The sequence below is a fragment of the Ammodytes marinus genome (genome assembly GCF_949987685.1).
Source record: "Ammodytes marinus genome assembly, chromosome: 2".
NCBI lineage: Eukaryota > Metazoa > Chordata > Actinopteri > Uranoscopiformes > Ammodytidae > Ammodytes > Ammodytes marinus.
Genome location: NC_137231.1, coordinates 15,786,151 through 15,808,266, shown reverse-complemented (window position 1 = coordinate 15,808,266; position 22,116 = coordinate 15,786,151). Strand labels below are relative to the sequence as shown.

At 42.4% G+C, this 22,116-nt stretch overlaps 1 protein-coding gene across 8 annotated transcripts in view; it reads right to left on the bottom strand.

Moving 5' to 3' along the window:
* mef2cb (myocyte enhancer factor 2cb) overlaps positions 1 to 16,047 on the bottom strand; it is a 62,942-nt gene extending 46,895 nt beyond the window's left edge. For 7 of the 8 annotated variants that reach the window (XM_080045556.1, XM_080045560.1, XM_080045558.1 and 4 more), the window contains exon 1: positions 13,125 to 13,372. The gene's annotated coding sequence lies outside the window, so the exon portion shown is untranslated. Of the gene's footprint in view, positions 1 to 13,124; positions 13,373 to 15,935 lie in introns of those variants that run through there. The other variant, XM_080045557.1, reaches the window with a different exon arrangement.
* Positions 16,048 to 22,116: the final 6,069 nt, after the last annotated feature.

The following is a 22,116-nucleotide window of genomic DNA, read 5'->3' as shown; positions in this document are numbered from 1 at the left end:
CCTTGCTGAGCCTAACTGAGAGCCGCTGCCATAGCATCGCTTTGAGTCCATGCACAGCGTGTGGGTAATTTGCAGAGAAGTAGAAGGTTGCACACTTCAACAAGGATGTCCTTCATAGATTCAACCTTCTGTTTTTTTATTCTCTTCCTCCGGTCCCTGTGCTCTGCTAGGAAACCGAGTAACCTAGATCGTAGAGTATAGGGAGAGAGAGGGATTGTGACAGAGGAAGAGAGAGACAGCAAGAAATAGAGACGGAGGTAGAGAGAGAGTGAGAAAGGCTGATCAAAAAAGAGAGAAAAAAGCAGGAGGACATATTGAAGGGAGAAAATGTCTGAATTTGACAACCCGCCCCCTAATAAAAAGTCTACTAAGATGATGTCAGGTTCGCTCCTCTTATTTTTATTTTCCGGTAACCGCAAGCTGATTGTGCTGATTATTGGTGAGCATTGCTTCCCTGTTGACGCTGCACATCATTAAACAGAGATTGTTCAACTGTTAGTGTTTGTCTAAGCAAGGCTGGTATAATGTTTCCAGGCATGCACTTTCTCCTCACCACAGACACACACACACACACACACACACGCACACGCACACACACCCACACACACACACACACACACACACACACACACACACACACACACACATACACACACACACACACACACACACATGCACACACACAATGTAAACTTGATACACCAGTTGTATGTTTTTAACTTCTTAACTTTTTTCCTTTGCTTTGTTTCAAGTTGAATGTGGGTGCCTTCAAATCCAAAGAAAGTAGCCTATTTGAAATCAAAAAGTAATATGTATTGTAAACTGTATAACATAATACACAGGTCTTAGCAATACGAATCGATTTCAGCTAGCATATTATAGCCTGAACTACTCTCTCAGTGCCTTGCAGTTCCCAAGGGAGAGAGAGCTGGTGGTGGGTTAGCATGAGGCGAAAGGTTGTATGGATTGTGGCAGGGCGTGTTGCGGCATACGGTACCTACAGATCAGCCTCTGTTTAGGGGAGTGGCCCCACCAAGGCCATGAGCCGGGCCAGACCCAGTCCAAGCCTCTCATTAGTCATCGGGCTGGGTGCCGCACTCCTTTTTGGAGTGGTTAAGGGGGGAACCGGCAAAGGGTCTGGCAGTTCCACCGTACTCCACTCCCAGCACCATCACAACCCGACCTCATCAAAGCCGGCGCTCGTAATTTGTCACAGAAAGCAGCCAATTAACATATGTTAAGGGAGGAGGGACGACGGGGAGAGAGAAGAAGGGAGGAGAGGAGGGGAGGGGAGGGGAGGGGAGGGCTGAGTGAAAAAAGATAGCGTATGATTAAAGAGTCTGCACAGCTGCACAAAATCAAGATGGCAAAGAGAGGTTTGAAAGAGACCTCAGAACCCAGTAATCTGATAAAGCTTACTGTTACTTAAGAGAGCGAAAGAGAGAGCGAGACAGGGAGAAGGAGAGTGAATGAAATAATAGAGACAAACAAATATTAAATTACTGCTGTGAAGCGACAAGCTTTGGCACAGTGAAGGCAACTGTATCACATGGAGATGACCCCCTCCTGCCAAAGCACCACTAGTGTCGGACCACGCTCTATTTTTAGCTCAGCGCCTCACCATTGTGCTTAATGTAGTTCACAGTTATGCTAAAATCTGCCAGGTACTTTATTTGTTATACTTTTTTTTATTCCAAAATGCGAACGCCTAGTGCACCATCACAATTTAGCTCCTTTTTCTCATGGAACAAATGCCGTTATTTAAGTTTTCACTTATTTTTCTGCCACAAAGTCCCAGACAAGTTGCTTACATTCTGACTTGCTTGTTTGCTTTCAAAATCCTTGTTCCTCATGGTTGGTTTTTAACATGCTGTGTGTGGTTATTTATACACGCGTGACGCCTGTGTGTTTGTGTGTGTGTGTGTGTGTGTGTGTGTGTGTGTGTGTGTGTGTGTGTGTGTGTGTTATTGTAGATGTTGTAGAAACATCTTGTGAAGTCAGTTGTGTGATATCTTGCCTTGTTGTTGGATACGGTGGCAGGCTGAATGCATTAGCATTGCAGCACGCCGATTCTGCCATTCTGTGTTCTGTCGTGTCTCAGCCACCTCTGCCTCGTGTCTCTCTCTCTCTCTACAGCGACTGATCACACAGGCTGACAAGCAAGTTTGGGTCTTGGTCTGTGGCGCCATCCTTTCCCTATACGTGGGCTCCTACTCTTTCAGCCAGCAAAATAAAAAGAGGCCAAGAGGAAACTTTAAACACATTTCAATGATTTTGGAATTTGGGAACTCCCCCCCTTAACAAAACTGGAACCAATATTCTACAATTGTTAGAAAAAAAAAGTTCTTATTATTCCTTAAATGAAATAAAACGTTATTTTGTCTGAAATTTTGCGATAAAAATTTACTGTAAAATCACAAATGGCTGTCAGAAAAAGCGTACACCCTCCGCTATATATAAATCATGACTGTTTCTTTTTCCTCCTCTTCCTCTCTCTCTTTTGCACTCTTATCCTTGCCATCAAGCATCAATCGTTATTTATTTATTTTTTCCTATTTGGGAAGTAAAGGGCTTAGAGTGGAGGAGCGGAGGAGTGAAGGAGTGAGTGGGGGGATGGAGGGATGGTGGACGAAGGGAGGGAGGGAGGGAGGGGGCGGCGGTGAGTTTGTGTTTCGTTCACAGGGCTTCACTGCTCGCTGCTTGCATTTCTCTACTTCTTCTTCTTCTCTTCTCCTCTGCGTTGCAAGCTGGTGTTTCAGCCGAGGACCTGGCTGCCTGGAGTACCCCCCCCCACCCCTCTGCCCCGCCTCCACTCAAATCCCTCTGCTGCGCGCACAGCTGCACCGTTCACATAACCTCGCCTGCCCCCTCCTACTCCCCCCCCAACTCCCCCCAGCTAATGATAGCAGTGCACGTCCCCTACACAAGGCAACAGCTTTTTCCACTTCATGCGCGTTCACACACACACACACACACACACACACACACACACACACACACACACACACACACACACACAATTGGCACAAAAACACACACACATGCATGGGGTAGTGGGCACAGCATATCCCCTTTTCTTTCTCTTCGTTCCTTCCCTTCATTTTTTCTCATATCGTTCAATTCCTTCCCCTTCTCTTCACCCTGAGAAAAAAAAATCCCCTGGCCCTATGACCCAAGGAAGGCCTGAGAACATTACCCCCCCCACCCCCCACCCACACACACACACACACACACACACGCACACACACACACACACACGCACGCACGCACGCACGCACGCACGCACACACACATAAAGCAAACCCTTCAAGTCCAAACTCCCTGTTTTTTCTCTCTCTCTGTAAAACCCCTGCACAGCAAGTGACCTGCATCACAGCTGTGTGTGGGAATTTGCATGGGTGGGTGTGTTTGTAGGAGGGTTGAGTGTGTGAATGTATGTATTTGCACAAACCTGTGCATGTCAGTATTCACACGGCCTATGCTGCATGTAGCCTACATTGCTGCGTAACTGCACGTGTTATACATTTGATTCATGTGTATATTTCCAGTGTGTGTGTGTGTGTGTGTGTGTGTGTGTGTGTGTGTGTGTGTGTGTGTGTGTGTGTGTGTGTGTGTGTGTGTGTGTATGTGTGTGTGTGTGTGTGTGTGAGGAGGGGAGGCGAGGGCAGCTCTGAGCTACTGCTGCACCTACTGTGCATTATCCCAAATAAACAACTCATTACACGTGTACTTAACCGAGGGGAACTGGCAAGCAGTGGAAGGCTAATCCCTGTTATCGTTCCCAGCGTTTCTCTTCCGATTAGGCTACGGGGAAGAGGAGCCCGAGAAAGGTAGGCCGCTCAGCACACCGCGAGAGGAGGAAGAGTGAGGAGGAGGAAGTGAGAGAGAGAAGAAAGAAAGAAAGAAAGAAAGAAAGAAAGAAAGAAAGAAAGAAAGAAAGAAAGAAAGAAAGAAAGAAAGAAAGAAAGAAAGAAAGAAAGAAAGAAAGAAAGAAAGAAAGAAAGCATTTGAGTTAACTTCCCACAAGTGCCTTTCTTACTTATAGTATCCCGTTCTCACTATCTCTCCCGCTATACCCTGTCTTCTCTCTTTTCCTTTCCCCTGTGGATTTTTTTTGCACTGCTCTTCCTTGTTTTTCGACCATCTCTCAGAACTGGGTCATCGACAGGCTGTGTGCGGCAGCATTTTGAAGAACATTGGAAGGGAAGAGAAAAAAAAGCGTGTTCTTTCTGTGAGAACAATCTAAGGCTTCTTTAACAAGTAGCCCCGCTTATCAAATTAAGCTGTCAAGAGCACATTAATAACAGGCAGCACAATTCCCTTCACAGGAAACGGGAGAAAAAAGCAGCATTTGAAAGAAAAAAAAAACAGAATGATTTGTCTTTCAACGTCGACTGTACAGAGACAGTCGACCAAGGGGAGTAAAGCTTTTTTTTTCTCTCTCGTTCTGCCCCCACTCCCAATATGATTATGGGGCCCTTGTTTAGTTGTTTAGTGGGTGAACAATATCTCCGGCTGGGATGCTCATCTTCAATAGATTTACAGGCTTAACCATGTACTGTTACTGCATTTTGCTCTAGACTCAACCATTTGTGCTGGATGACAGTTAAACAAATACGATAGAATCTCAGGATGACAATGTGGATGCAGGACTGAATAATTACATATTTCAACGAGGGAAACATGATTCCCAGTAAAGGATAACAGGAATAAGCAACAAGACTGTTCTACCCGCCCACATAATTGAGACTTTAAAAAAAAACATTGGTTTGACCCTAGATAATCTGAACCTTTTCAGAAATAAATACATGTTTTATCGTACAGTATAAACAGTCAGTCCTACTCTCAAAACTAACAATACTATCATTTAAGCAACACATTAGCTTGTTCAAACATCTTTTTTTTTTACTTACTATATATCATTCCAAAACTCATGAACCTCATAAATGATGAGCCAGATCATCCCATACAAAAGTGGGGGGCTGAATGTTGAGGGAAGTAGTGTACAGCATGCGTGACAAAGAGAGAAAGTTAACACTCTCAATGCTGTTGTTCATGTGGCATATGCCCCCGAGACGCAGAAATACAATGAAGAAGACACCTCGGCATATAGGCTACAGATGGCAGAGATGAGTGAAATCACCCTATGACCTCACACACACTAGACTAAAGAAAATAAAAAAAACTGTTCTCATTTTGGAAACATTCTACTGTGCGTCCTGTTTGAAGCTCCTCTTAAAAGCCTTACACTCTCCGCAGTGTTTGTGAAAAATGAATAAACTTGTAGTTTTAGTTGTTATCTTGTCTTGTACTCGACTGCTCATGCCGGACTGCAAGCCCTTTTTTGGTTGTTGTTGTTGTTTCTTACTCTAGAGACTGAATTTCTCACACCCTCAATTTGAGTCCCATCCTGTTTGCTCAGCCCTTGAGGGAGGGGGGGGGGGGATGGCTGCTCTGCCTGCCCGCCGTAAGCCCAGAAGAGTGGGCCAGGCGGTGGGTGGATGTGACGTTGAGGCAGCGGGACTCTGCTGGAGGGAGGGAGGCTGCCTGGAGCCACGACAGGTATATCCCCCCGCACTTCCTGAGCTATTTATAAAACCATGAGTCCAGCGCGGGGCCAAAAATAAAACGGAGGACATTTATATCCCAAATCAGAAAGGCGGCGGCCCACTGCCTTTTATACTCACACTTTATTGTTCACACACCAAGACACACACACACACACACACACACACACACACACACACACACACACACACACACACACACACACACACACACACACACACACCAGGAGCAGGAACGTATCCACCCACCACACCATACGGACATTAACAATAGATACTAACTAAAGTGAAAACTCCTCACTACTAGACAATGAAACCATCTCTGTCCTCCAAATGAGCATGCTCAAACGTCCACATCCCCACACACACACACACACACACACACACACACACACACACACACACACACACACACATACAGACACATACACGGCAGACAAAAGTCAATATCAAGGCTGAGCTATTTCTGTAGAGAGCACTATTTAGGAAGTGTGGGCTGGGTGCCAGTATTCTCCTCAGTATCGTCTGGGCGTCATTGCACTGCTGCTGTTATACAAACTCACCTCTTTCCTCTCTCACCCGCTCCTCACCCTTTCCACCCAACCCCTTGTTCCATTGTCAGCGCACTGCCCCCCCCCCCCAGCCCCCCGTCTCTTTATCTGTGTGTTTTCTCTCTCACACACACACACACTCTCTCACACACACACACACACACACACACACACACACACACACACACACACACACACACACACACACACACACACACACGTGCGCAAGGTTATTTGTTTTTCCACTGGGTCGAACCCTCAGTGCCAGGTGAAAGCATCTATTGGCAGGATAAAGAGAGTGGCTGGTGTGAGATCACAAGGCCCCACTCTGCCCAGCAAACCTTGAAGTGAAGCGCCGGGCTGGAGTTTCAAACAAAGTGCCCCCTCATTCATTATACATGCAACTGCACTGAAAATCTCCTTCCGCAACACCATCTCTTCTCCTCTGTCTCTCTCTCTCTTTCTCTTTCTCTTCCTCCCTTTCTCCTCCACATCGTCCCTCTCCCGTTTCTCGCTCTTTTTTCTTCTTCTTCAGGCAGAGCATCCATAAAGTATGAATAAAATTAATGACATCACGAGCTGCACTTTGGAAGCGCCACTGTAGGAAAAAGGCCATACATCACGGAGGGCAGAAGGGAGCCGGGGTGGAAAAAAATGTAAGGATAAAAAGAAAAAAATTGACACAGTGAAAGAAAAGGAGTGTGTGTGTGCGTGTATAGGGCACTTCATGTCACCGTATGCTATTGGGGATCATTCTAAATCAGATCCAAGATACACTTTAGCTGAGAAGTTGGAACACAATAATTTTTTTCCCTCTCTTTTTCAAATGTATTTCATGTCGCTTTTTTTTTACTTTTTCTACACTTCTTTGTCCTGCTCTCTCTCTCTCCTGACTTATGGTCAGCGAAGTAACAACCAGTTCTCAAAACAGTCCTGTGCTGCGCATTCTTTCACAGGCTGGCCTTTGGTGTGGGAATGGCACAGATGACAGTGGAAAGGAACACTGGTGTGGACTTTGGCAGGACACCACCTGGTTTTTTGAGCTGTGCGCGCTCGCTTGCTCTGCGGGACAGAGGCAGAGCACTGAGCGAGGATTCTTATATAGCCCGTTTCTCGACTTCAAGACGGTGTTAACAGCCTTTTCAACAGCGCAGTCCCCTCGGAGTTTAACAGCGAAACCCCTCGTGATGTCAGATACTTTTTTACCCAGATATGTGAGACTTTGCGGTGAAAAATATGCATCCTATTAGAACTGTAACAGTCTTCCTTAGAGCATAAAGAAAGGATAGATGTGTCAATTGTGCTGCTGCCTATGATTGGCAATGTACTGTAGTTTGATGCTGTTCTATTACAAAAGGCAACATCACACAAAAGCCTGACTTGGTACAAAAACAATCCGAAAAAACCCTATTCCTATGTATCCAGTGTGATACACAAGATCTGCTAAAAATACATGGTGGCAATATGAAGCTGAGCAGCAGAAGCAGCGGCGGCAGTGGTAGCAGATTGTGGCAGCCGAGTGAGCAGGGATTTCAGATGGATGTGGAGCGTCTGTGAGAGGGCCGGGGCACAGAGCTACCTCTGTTGCTGCGTCTCACCGGACTATATGTTGCAGAATGACTCGGCTATGATGCCCGTCGTGACAAAGATAAATTACAGCCACTGGAAAACATGTTCTGAATTTTTTTTCTCTCACTCTCTTCTCCCCTTCTCCACACCTCTTGTTTTCTTCTTTTTCTCAAGTCTTTGGGGTTTTGGTCCAAATGTGTGCCACACTAATGGGAGACGGTGGAGGGGGTCTGCTCTCTGAAAATATATTAGTAGGGGAAGAAGTTGCCCCCTCACCGTTCACAGGTCACCTACTGTGTTTTATGATGGAACGTGTACCTTCTGTCTGCAGATTTATGCCTATGGATGGCATATACACTTCTCCCACAAAACTAACCCCCAAAGCTTGCTAAAAAAGGGATTCCCAGTTAATTCTGGATTTACCGCACAACATGTTTTAGGGGCAGGTATTACAGATGTACACTGTATGTGGTATTGCAGCCTATAGGCGGCCATACGCTTATACCAAATACAAATTAAAACAATCGCACAAAAAAGCAACTGAAGTAGAGGTGTCTGGTGGTGGAGTTAATGATCAAATTTTCTAAAAATAATTCTCGCATTTAACTTTCATTTTAAAAATTGTGGCATTCATCCAGATCAGAACCAGCCAAAGTTTAGACTTAGAAATCCAGCCTCTGTCCCACTCTAAATGTTTCTCTTTGTCTTATCATTCAAAGTCCTCGGCTCCCTGCACTCCTCAAAGGACTCTCTCTCCCCTGTCCAAATATTGCAGTGAGCAGGCCTCCAGTGTGCTGAGGTGTTTGGGGTGTCTCTTTAGGTGGGCTGCAGCAGCTGACGATATGATTGTGTGGTCAGCGGTGCCGAGCGCGGACCACCCAGCAGGCAGCTGCTCTGCCATAATGACCCGCAGGCCCGGGCCAGGAAACAGGAAACAGGAAGAAGAAGAAGGCAGGACATCCTGTTCATCTACAGATCACTGTGTGTTAAACATGACATCACAACAAAGCATTGCACTTCTAATGAAGAATATACCTGAGCAGAGGCCCAAAACATTATGTTACCCCGCTCTCAGGCCTCCTCGGCCGAAATATAATTTCATCTCCCTGTTTTCCCACTGTGTGTGTGTGTGTGTTTTTCTTTCTCTGTCTTTTTGTGCATCTTGCCTTCTCAGTTTGCCTTTTTTAGGACTGACATTTACACTGTTTTGCAGACTGCTCCCATCATCCCAGACATCAAATCGTATACCCTCCTCAGTGAGAATAAAGGGGAAAGAGAAAAACAGGCATTTTCATTTGAATATACACCAGCAACAAGCTCACAAAAACTCAGACAAAGAAACACAGAAGCACAAACATTCAGACCGTGCAAACAGACGGAGACGAGACACAACACTTGAACGTGTGCACACACACACACACACACACACACACACACACACACACACACACACACACACACATACAACACACACCGCCCAGACACACAGCACATACTGACAGACAAACACACAAAGAAACAGCAAACACAAAGCACAGCACAACCAGAACTCTACTTTATGCAGAAATATTCTAAAGTGTGTTTTACAATACAATTAAACATCAAAGGCTGATATATTCCTCTGTGATCTTTAACACCCCAGTGAACAAACCCCATACACCCTCATCCACTTACAGCATACAGAGAAAGTTGCTGAACGTCACCGCTAATTACTAGATAGAGACAGAAGAAGACTTTGCATCATTATGCAAAAACCAGGACATATTCAAATATATGCAATCATTGTACCCTAAACCATTCAAGGCCTGTGTTATTTACTTGAGATTATTATTATTATTTTAAGTTTTATGAGTAATTGCAGCTCTTATGAAGATATACAGAGAGTGCTCCTAAGGCAAAGAAAGATTTGGGTAAACAGTTTGCAACATGCACAACAGTTACCACAATGAAAGGGAGATCTGTTCACATCAGTAAATAAACACATGGTGAGGTTAAGCCCTGCACTTTTCATTAGTGCTATAAAAAATGTATGAAAACGAAAAAAAAATAGACTTTTCCTCCCATGTAGCAAAGGGAGGGAACACCTGCCTTAGAGACAAGAATACAACAAGCCCTTGAGTAATTCTAAAAAAGTTAAGTGTTTTCACCTGCTTTAAACAGGCAAGTAAAAGGTTATTATAAGCAAATGGTTTCACATTTCCACACTATATTGAGTCAGATGAATTTAAAAAAGAGAGAGGTGATATTTTTTCTATTACATTTCGAATTGGAGGCGAAAGTGTGTAAACCAAAATAAACTGCATTATTTTCATGATATACAGGAATGTCTCTTGACGGTTTAACGTATCATATGCTTCTCATATATGGGGGTAAATATGATTCTCTATACAATTGACTCTTATATTACCTTCTCGTTTGAGCCAAAGGGCATGAAGTCCAATTACAGTATACTTCAATATCTACCTGCAGATCTTGCCAGCCCTACAATCTGCAAATGAGTATGTTTTACTGATGTTTAACTGAGCAAACTCTGCAAACCCCTTCCAAAATATTTGAAACCATTAGTGAAATAAAAAAAACTTTAAAGCATAGCAAAAAAGGGTCTATTAAATTATTTGCTCACGCATAGATGCTTCTGATGTTTCCACCAAGAATAATGTATTCAACTGCTTTTCCACAAGGAGGGAATCTTGAAATGTACTTTCTGTACACCGTATTAAATGTCTTTGCTCTGAAGTAGCACAGTGGTATACTTTACTCATATATATATTTTCTTTTAGAAAGATGATGAACACTGATATTTTACAGAGAAGTATTCACACATTAGTGTGCCTTAAATTAGGCATTTATGATTAAATGCTGTGCTATGCTGATTTTGTCTTGAGCACTTTTTGAAAGCACATGGCAAAACCCTGTTCATGGCACACACACAATGTGTCCCTTCCCCTCACTTAACTAAAGCTTTGCTGAGCCCCTGGTGTACAGCAAAGTGCCCTGACAATCGGCTCAATGCCCTGGCCAATCACAGGGACACGTGACCTTCTAATCCCTCTCTGTGAGAAGGGTAAGAGTGTGTGTGTTGTCACTGTTGGTTTTGTGAATCAGCGCCCAAAATCCCAAATGATTTGTCAAGAGGGTAGAGGTTTGAAGAGAATAAGAGAAACAAAAGCAGCGCAGGCCAGGCAGTGTGTGTGGGTGTCGCTGTGTGCATGTGTGTGTGTGTGTGTGTGTGTGTGTGTGTGTGTGTGTGTGTGTGTATGTGTGTGTGAGCGCCCAACGGAAAGACAGGGCGACAGAGAGGAGGCAGACCAAGCTTTTGTCTACGAATTTGGGGTGCCTTTGCGTGCGTGCGTGTGTGTGTGTGGGTGTGTGTGTGTGTGTGTGTGTGTGTGTGTGTGTTTGCAGGGTCTCTGAGATTACAGAGCTTGGCTGACAGAGTCCTCTGTGTGTAATCGTGGGTCCACATGCGAGTGCTCACCTTCCTTTGAGCGGATTAACCTAACGCTAAGTCCCAAGAGAGCAACAGGCCAGACAGGCCACACAGAACAACTTCATTGACGATGAGGGCAAGCCATGTGTAAAATCTTTTTATAGGCTAATCCACTTTTTATGTATTTTATCATGAATAAACAACTTGTATAACAATGCACAATGGATTATAAAAAGTAATGGGACAATGACACTATATCCTATCTCCTGAAATCTCAAAACATATCTCAAATGTTGCATGCACTTATAGGCTGTATCATTTTTTATTTAAAATTGAGCTTACACTGATACGCAATCAAGCAATAAATACCGGTGTGTATGCTGTAAGCTATTTACAGTCACAAATTGGGTTAATGTTGCTTTGGTAGACAGCAGCACTTATTTTTTCAAAATGCCTAAAAAAAAATCTCACTAAGAAACTGTATTTCAAATGTCATAGTTCTTAAAGGTCTAAAAATATGCTGTGAATATAATGTTACTTGTATTCATTTTGAGAAATTGCTGAAATCTTGAAATTAATAGCATATTTAAAACTTTTTAAATGGCCATTATTTTATTTCAGGGATCACGTTGCTGTTTTTTGGTTTCATAACTTCACAAAAATATGGGCAATCCCGGCAATGAGATTTAGTTTTACGATTATATATAACGAGCACGAGTTAAATTCACACAGCCCAGTTTTCTCCCACAATCGGTCTAAATTAAAAATGAAACATGCAGCAGTCATTTAAAATGTTTAAAAATCCTTAACTTCATCTGCCAATGTAATCAGTGAGCTGTTTAGCCACACTCTAAGTTAAAAAATATACAGTATGTAAAAAAAATACTGTTTTATTCATAAAGCTGCAACATGTGAAAGTTGCCACAGGTTAATTACTTTTTTAATTTTTTAATCATCCCACTGCAACAGGTTCAATTGGGCCACGTGTGACTGAACTTAACTCACCTTGTAAATAAATTATTCTTGCTGTAATTAAATATGTTCAAACCAGTCAGAAAGAGAAGAAATGATCATTTAGCCTCAACACGCAAAACCTTCTCTAAAACACTGACTTCCAGTTATCACTCTGTCTCTAGTCAGCGTGAATAAACATGCTCTGCTCTCCTGTATTGTAGCCTACTTTGGAAATGATTAATGTTTATGTAATTCAGTCTTGTAATATATTTATGAAAGTTGCATCTGGACAGGTTATCCTGATTTAAAGTGCAATGACACACAGGGTCATTCTAATAATTAGACAACAACAACTGGTAAAGCATGATTTATCCACAGGCTGTAAGGCCATCATATGTGTAGTGAAATTGCATACATTCTGCTGAAACACATGATCTAAAATGTAAACGCTTCTCAAATGAATACATTATGTCCCTCACTTTTGTCATTGTTTGAGATCTAAAAGTTTCCTTTCTTATCGTTTTGTAGAATTATTCTGGAAAGATAAAAACTGCATTTTAAATTAGAAGTGTAACTTTTTTTTGATCAACCTTCCTATACATAGGGCAGAGGAAGAGTAGGACGTACAATACTGTATTATGTTATATTAACGAGGGCAGCCTATTCAGAAGCTGACTATGCCTTTGGGGCTGTGCGCCTGCATGTGGACATGGGAAAAGCTCCACAAGGTCGACACAACTGTAACTCAACCTAAAACACGAGACAGACCTTGACTCTCCTAATAGACCATAAAGCAGCTATTTGATGCCAGCCGGTAATTATATGACATAGTTGTCACGGGCGTAAGTCGATCAGGGTCACAACAAATCAATACACGCAGTTACTGTACTTTGTTGATGAGGCAGTGCGCATCTAAAATAGGACTCCCAAGTTTCCCCCCCCGGAAGATTTAAAAAATGAAGATCATATGGTGTAACCCAACAACGTGTCTTTCTTGTGGATGTTTGCGAGTGAGCGGCAAGTGGTGGTGTGTATAAAGCGCACGGTACTTACTTTATTTCGCATGGAAATCTTGTCCGGGGTTAGGTGAAAAGGTAACTAGCGGTCCGCCGGTTGTTGGGTCCGGCCGACTTGACAGGAAGGTTGAAGCCGCTTCTTCTTGATGGGAAGAGGGGGGGGGGGACAGTCTTCCTTCGCCAAGACGCACTTAAAATCCAGGAGCGCAACTTAGCAGAAGACGTCGCCGGGAGGAAAAAAAAGTAACCTACTGTACGCGGTAGGAGTCTCTCTATAATGTCAGAGAAAAGTACTCTCTCTCTCTCTCTCTCTCTCTCTCTCTCTCTCTCTCTCTCTCTCTCTCTCTCTCTCTCTCTCTCTCTCTCTTCTCTCTCTCTCTCTCTCTCTCTCTCTCTCTCTCTCTGATCGGACAGTGTGCCTGCTCTGGAGGCGGGCGCGCGCGGCTGCTCTCTCTGCGAGGTGCCGGTGTGTGGTGAGCGGAGAGCGCTGCTGCGATGTGTTGGGAGGAGGTGGTGCTATTAGTCTGCTGCTGGACGTCTGGAGCTTGATGGTGATGGTTGAGAGAGAAGCTGTTTTCTGGTTCCTCCCCACAATCCTCCTGGCCGAGTCTTCTTCTTTCCCCTAAACCCTCTCTCCCTCTCTCCCAGCGCGAGGAGAAATAATCGATTTTCTTTCCCTTCTCTTTGCTCCTGAAAGTGGGAGGGCTCACATTTCCCAATTCGACTTTAATGAAACAGGCACGGCTGCTCCTTAATGCGTTATTATTTTCGCGCCAGCAGCAGCCGATAGAGTGGACTGGACGGACGCACAATTAACTGCTCAGAGAGGACCACTAGAGGAAGGCGATGGGGGAGCGTGTACTTTAACTAATGAACCCAACGGAGGGCCCTTCTTAGGCAACTTCTGCATTCGATTATATAGACAGCAGAAACAAAGTTGATGATTTCGTTGTGACAAGAGTTAGTTGTGCCGGTGTTTCGTGCATGAGCATTCTAAAACTCATGAAACAGTTTCACCTTTGTCAGAAGTTATTTTGAATACTTTTGGAAAACACACAGAAAAAAGCTTTTTAAAAAAAAACACAGCTTCCTGCAGATACAAAATCTCTTACTATATATTCATTATTATGATAAACAAAATGTTCTTCTTTTCAATGAGATGACAATAAAACGTTGAATAAACTTAAAGTTTCTGTGTTCGGTAAACGCCAAATAATAATAATCAACAGATTTCTCTCCCATGTCTGTGCAACATGAATGCTGCCTCCCTTTCTGTGCCACTAGAAAAAACTTTCCGCCCTCCTGCGCGCCCTGCCAATCATTCTCCAGGACTCCATGTTATCTCCTACAGATAAGCCCCTGACACAGACAGTAAGCATGGGGGAATTACCCAGCCTTTATCCATCCAACCAAATGATTTCAAAACATCCACTCTATTAGTGTGAAGATAACAATTAGAACAGCAAGTTTGCCACTTCAGATAAGACACTAGACAGGCAGCGCAATGGCTTTCTGTACATAGATGTATCCCAGATAGGCCTTGTAATACTGTGCTTCTATTATACTCTCATAATAAGGCTGCTGTATCAGTTTTACAGATTTTAAACGGTTGTCTTCTTGAATGAAGCCTGTTGTACTCGAATACACCATCATGCAGGCCTCACTCTTGAGTTTTTTCTTCAATCTGTCTTCAGAAAAAGAACATACCCCATATAATCCAGTGTTTTGAATAAGAGTATTTTTGAATGGTCATCGTTTAAAGGTGCTACAAGAATCTTTAAAACATTTCTGAAACAGTCTAATTTTTCCTCTGATGATCATAAATGACATGTAACAGCAAACGAGACCATCAGTGTAAATAATGCTATTTTTATATCGTTTTTCTTAATGCCTTTGTCATGGGTATACGCTCAGCGACTACAGCTGGCGTAGTAAAAACACTACCGCTGTTGTCCAAAGGGGCTGCTAGAATGAACACAAACTGAAAGTTCCTCTGAGCACCTTTAAATGCAGTTGATAATCTCAACTATTTCCAAATTTAAAAAAAATAAAACATTTTGTTGAATTTTAATCTTTTCCTCAACTTTATTGTTTTGGCAATGGGGCCTCATCTACTTTCCACTGAACATATTAAGTCTGAACTGACTTTGTTTGGTCTAAATGCAGACAAACAGCCACACATTTCCTTCGTGGGCTTAGCTTTGCTGCACCTGCCTGTCACTATGAGGCTGTGTGAAGTGTAAGTGGACACCGAGCACAGCGCTAATCTTTTTCCTTTGAAGTTCACCTGTAAAGCGTAAGCCATGCATGCAGCCAGCCAGCCAGCCAGCCACCCAGTCAGGGAAATGACGTGAAAATCAGTTAATAAATAAATCAAGCTGGCTAATTTGCTTGACGGGCGGACATTACAGCGTGTAACTGAAGCCCCTGGTGTCTGATGACTCGGCATACCACCTTCACATCACCTGACCCTTACATCTTTAATAGCATTTCCTCTGGCCCCCACAGACCTCCATAACAATCAATATGGTGTCATCTGTTTTGACACAGTAGGTTCATCAATTCAACATGGCGGATATAAATGGCGTCACACAATCAGAGGGTATGTAAGTTACAGATTTCGACACACCCTTAACACAGCCACGAGCGTGTTCTATTGGCTGTTGCGTTAAAGGTGGGGTCAGCAATTTTGGAGAATGCTTATTGTCAAAATTCACTTTTTGTCCAAATCAGTGAATATCTCATCACAAGTCGGAACCTGCATTTCTCCAGAATTGCTGGCTCCATCTTTAAATATGTCATCCGGGATATTATGGACACCTTCTGGTGCCTACATCATGGTACGTACCACGTTCAATGTTCCTTCGTCTGCCGTCCTGCGTGCCCTCAGTCTCGTAGCTTTCTATGCTGTGTGTCAGCGATTCATCGGTGAGGTCCTTTCAGTGTTCACAATGCTTGAGGTTGTCTTTGGTTGGCACCTGGGAGGAGAGGTAACACAGGGAAACGTTAGGAGGAGAGAAGAGAGTGGAACTGCCCGTGGAATGGTAATTGTTTTGCATGTAACTTGCTCCTAGTGAACACGCTCCATGTTAACATCTAGGTCTTTGAGTGTGTGTGAGTGTGTGTGTGTGTGTGTGTGTGTGTGTGTGTGTGTGTGTGTGTGTGTGTGTGTGTGTGTGTGTGTGTGTGTGTGTGTGTGTGTGTGTGTGTGTGTGTGTGTGTGTGTGTGTGTGTGTACGTTTGTATGTTTAATGGCCATGCGAAATAGAGAGAAATAAATGGGGGGAGGTGGACTGAATATATTTGAATGGAGGGAAGAAAAAAATCATTAAACGTGGCAAACACTGGCTCATGAATATTCATAAAAGACTGTCTGACTTGTCTACTGGGATAAACTTATGGCGAAGGCATAGTAACAACCTTATTCTACGCTATCACATTATTTAATGCAAAGTAGGGAAGACCCACTGTATATTTTGTTCTTGAGACTACGGGGTGGCGGTGTACGTCTGTATCTGCGTACATGGCAGGAAAAGCTCAAAGCACTATAGCCAGATTATTGTTACCCTGTATAATGTTGTTCAGACTGTGTCACATTACGACCTTAACAGCAGAAAATGATTTAGTTAGATGCACAGTAAGAGTGTGCGAGTTGTAGGTTAAATATTCTACGTTGTGGCACTAACGTTTTAGTTAGTATAGATAGGGAATAGATAGTTTTATGGCATCATATTTCCAGCACAACTCTTTAAACATTATCCCTCCTGTTTTAGAACATGCTATCCTGAACTTAAGTTTGACATGGGCGTAAATTTGTCTTTGTGAGCATGTGTGTGTGTGTGTGTGTGTGTGTGTGTGCCAGTGTGGGTCGACCGTCTCATCAAAGCCATGGTGGAGAAAAATCAACAGTTTGCCAAAATAATTATGTAATTTCAAATATGTCACAGTGTATATACACACACTTTGGGCTTTTTGGGTAAATGCAATTTGGTGAGGTTTGGCATCAGCCGTGCATAAAGAGAGAGAGAGGAGGGGAAACTGCGACTGCATGTTAAGTCAAACACATAAGTGCGGTTTGCTGATATTGATCTCGCTTGGATTGTTTCTTAAGCCTCTCCTGGCAGTCACTTCACAGCATGTGTCACACACACTCTCTCTCACACACACACACACACACACACACACACACACACACACACACACACACACACACACACACACACGCACATGCAGAACAGCTCGCCTGAAAATGTGTGTTTTTTTTTGTAACGGAGAAAGAAAGAAAGAAAGGAATGCCTCTCTCAACCAGAAGATAAACACAAGCACATTTCCAGGGCAAACAGGAACAGCCCGGGCTCACTGCAATCTGTTGTCGATCATGTGCACGAGAAAACACAATCTGCCTGTCACAGTAGATGATGTTGTCAAGCACTCGGCGCTCCTGAGAATTAGCCAGCTATTGCAGAAGCACTGCGAGACACATTTGTTGTGTATGTCAGATATGTCTGAGAGGATGCTCCCAGCTTTATTCGGTATTTACTGCTTTCAGTCATTCTCCCCGTGTCCATTCCCCTAATGAATTTGAGAGACACTTGCTGTTTTGACACCAGATTGATGCTACATGATGTGACGACCAGACTCTCCAAAGGGTGCATATAAAGACCTGCAGGCCAGGGAAACTCACAGGCTCAGCTGGGGATCAGCTATAGATCTGACTTCTGCATACACGGGTGTCTGTGTTTGTGTCTTAAGGGTGGACCAATATGGGTGCTCGAGGGGCAGTCCCAGGGCCGATATTTTTAGACCCAATTTGCAATAAATCATGCAAATATTCAATTGAATTTCTTCTAAATAAATATAGTTTTCCTTAATTTAATTTAAATTGAATTAGTCCTTTGGAAGGTTTTTTGTTGACGGGAAGGAAAAGCCTCTGGGTTGGAAAAAGCATATTCACCATAACATATCATTAAATTATGCCCAAACATAGGAGAAAGAGTGAAGTATCATTACAAATTAATTTACAAAAAGAAAATAAATACAACAATGAATGCATTTATAAAATGAAAAAGAAACATCTGTGACACCAGCTGGTCCACATCCACAATTTTGTGCATGTATACTATACAGTATATACTACATATAAACACTGTCTTACATTCATACATTCATACTTCACATCCACATTGTATAGGACTTGATCAGCCTGAACATATTGTTTCTGTTCTCAGGGATACAACAGACCTAATTTAGAAGTCATCTCTCACTTTGTCTTGGGAGATAAGAGACATTTCCCTTCCGATCTGCGCTTGGTCTTTGTGTAAGTCATCCAACGCGCTATATTACACATGATTTGGAGCTCCTTATTAATAAGGTTTATAATGAAACTCACAAGGCAATATCACCAGTAATTATAGTCGAAGGAATTGTACCACTGAACAGTGTAATTAGAGGAGCAAAGGTGAGAAAATCACTTTTAATTAACTGAAATCATATGTCCTCATATTACAAAATATACATTAAAAAGGAGAACATTCACAATTCAACGGAAGTATTTATTTGTACACTCAAATGAGCTTTTGCACTATGCAGGTGACATTCCCCATCCTACATTTATATTGCAGGTAATATAATCTTGATAAATCTACCACTGAAAGAAAGCAGTAAAGTAATATGGTCAAACAGTTTTTGAGTCAAGACCATATATACTAGCACGGTGTGGTTTTATTTAATTGTTTCATGTTACATATTTTAATAAACATACATATTTGATATGTAAATGTATAACTTCATACATTGCTGTCAATAACCAAGTATTGTGCTTGCACAGCAGCTTCATAATTAGAGGTATTGAATGTATTTCCATCTGTATCCCTTTTACTATAATAAACTGATTTTTTTACTTGGACATGAAATTATTTTTAAATCAAAATTTAAACCCGTCCTCATTTATGTTATAACATTGATCAGCTGTTATTATTTTAGAAAAATAAGAAGCAATGGAAAAAAAGTTCTGTCTACTTATCATTAGCTGCTGTGTTCCATAATGGTATGACTCATTTTGTTCAGTGAAAAAAAAAACATACCGAGCCTTATTTTCAATTACACAAGTTTTTTTTTTCTCTGTGGTTTGGCCATTAACTGCGTCTGGCCAGCATGAACTTAAGTGTACCATTTCATACATGTCCATGTCCTACAACTTTATTGTTTCAGACTAGCACAATGCTGGATCAAACCCTATACAAAGGAGACTTGAATGCAATAATAACACAGTCAGAGAGGCCCTCTAATGGCCGCCTAACGACTCCTTGCAGATCATTGTCAAAGGAGAGACAGCTCTGGTGATTTGCATGTGTCGTGTTTAACCAACAGTATTCTGGTTGTACACCTTTTCTGCATTATGGATGAGGCACAAGCTGAAAAACAAGCTGTCCCTTTGTTGTTCTGCCTGATGCTCCAGTTACATCATAGGAAAAGCCCATGGTCCTGTGACAGCACTGACTGACTGAGATGTACTGTATAGTGGGCAAGCTGTTGATCGGACCTGTTGCTTCTTAACTTTGTTATACTTCCATCTACAGATGAGTGCATGTATCTCTAACAGATATACGCTAACAGTGGCACATGCTGAGACACTTGATCCAATCTTTGTGCTGGATGTGTGACATGACAAACACTGAGCTTAAGTTTGGGTGATGATTGATTTGTTAACTGGGAATTCAATATATGAATGCATGCATCACTTATTAAACGTCATCACATTTAATTGAGCAGATAGGACAAGCTGTTGTGTTTATTATAGGATTTTTCAGAATTGATATCTGCAGTAAATGCTTGATGAAACTGTTACTCATTTTACAATCGACAGGCTTTAATATAGTAATACTGTACTACATGTATAGGTGACAGGTGACATCAGTGCACCACCTGCTACATATGAAAAGCCTTATTTTGCCTATAGAGGTGCATTCAGACTCCGCTGTGTAATTAAATGTGCTGCCTGCAGGGGAGCTCTGCACCCTTCTCAGCACAGAATAAAGTGGCTTATCGCATATAGGTTTACTGGAGGTATACGCCAGCAAAAAACTATATAGGCTATATACTGTATACATCATTTTTTTTATCAATTTATCCATTTTAAAATAGTTGGGAAGTGTAACATTTTTATTTAAAGGTATCATATAAACATTTCAGTAAAGCCATTTTATTTGAACATAAATTACATATCAGTTACCATTATGCCACATTAACAAATATTTTAATATTTCTTTAATTATCAATTATATTTTTCACCCTAATCCCTGATACTGGCACTTCTCTCTCCCCTCCTCCTCTTCCCCGCGTCTTCTCTGTGCTGCTGCAAGTGTAACTGCCAGACTTTTTGTCTGTATATCAGGGGGGCTCAACGTTCTCTTTGTCTCCACTAGATTGCTTCATGTGAGGGAGAGAGAAGAAAAAAAAGAAACTCACTTTCTGCTAATGATTTTTCCTCCTTTTTTGAATGGTTGGAAAGTAATTCCCTAACTGCTCCAACACGGGCACAGTTATTTCATTGTTCTCGCTGCCCTTTCTCTAATAGTGCCCATACAGGCGAGATGCCAATGTAAAAAAAAAAAAATAATAATTATATTCAAGGGGTGTTGTCCACTGGTATTTCCTGAAGTGGTGCAAAATCGGTGTCTGAAACAATGATACGCGTTGAATATGCAGAAATGGAATGGATCCCAAGTCTAATTAGGAATTGTTATACCACAATGTAACCTTAAACCAGTCTAATTCCCAGTCATATTGTCATACATAATCCTCAATTGAAAAAGGACAGGATCGGTTGTTTGTTTAAATGCATAAAATGGCACTCGTGTTAACCTGACAGTGACACTTGTGGCTGGGCATATAAGCGCATATAGCATGTGACTTTTATGTGAGAGAACACTGTTTGTTTCCCATTTTCTATAACTGTCAGAATTGTGTTTCTTGTAACCATGACCATGATAGTTCCCAAACATGTAAGCAAACGTTATTTATTAAATTCAAACCACCATCTTTACTTAAAGCTATAGTGTGTAAAATGTTTCATAGAAATTAATGTTGGTAACATTCAAGCCATTGCCAAACAAGTTGACACAAATGAAATGTTTCAGTTGTTCTACTGCTACGAAAAATCCCTGAAGGCTGACCTCATGTAGATGCCGACAGTGTTGTGGTAATTACTCAGATCTCCTCATGGGGGCGACAGACCTAACACATTATAGCTTTAACCTTAACCATGATTGACGTCTGACCAAACCATACAAAATCAAAGGGTGATAAGGAAACCAGATCAGAAAATGGCAATATGGCGTATGGCTTATTGTGGAAAGCAACAGAAATATTATTTAGTCATTTCGTTTGGAGGATGTGTATCTACCTATGTTTTGTTTATACATATTTCATGAATAACCCTTAGCTGGATGTTATAATAATTCAGCTAGCACAAAAAAAAACTACAGTCATCACACAGTTTCCGATTCCCATAGTAACCATTACACAGCAGAAGTCCCTCCTGCAGCTGTTGACCTCAGCCAATTCCCCTTGACAATTAAAGATCACTCAGCATGGCCGTGCAACTTCTCCCACACTCTCAACAAGCAGCTGATAGCATCTCACTGTGAAGGAAAGCAAGTGGAGTGGAATATAATGTGTGTCTAAATGAGGGATCCCCGGCTCTGATGTGTGATAGCGAGGAGGGCCTAGCGACCATCATCAGCGCATGTAGGCCTCTGTGTGTAACACACGGCAGGCGAACAGCGGCATCTAAAGCTCTTTGTGCCTCCAGGATCACCCCGACTCATTTTTATTCAGACATGATCAGAGGGGAGGCAGGCAACTGAGATTAGCTCGCAGATCAAAGGAGCTGCCTCGCGCCAGAACTCGTGTTTTGTAGATTTAGGCGGCCCTGGCGCACAGACGCTGCATAGGAGCGTCATACTGTTTTCTGGCCTCGACAGTGCTCAGGGGGGTAGATGGAAAAGAGAGTTTTTCATACAGGAGGG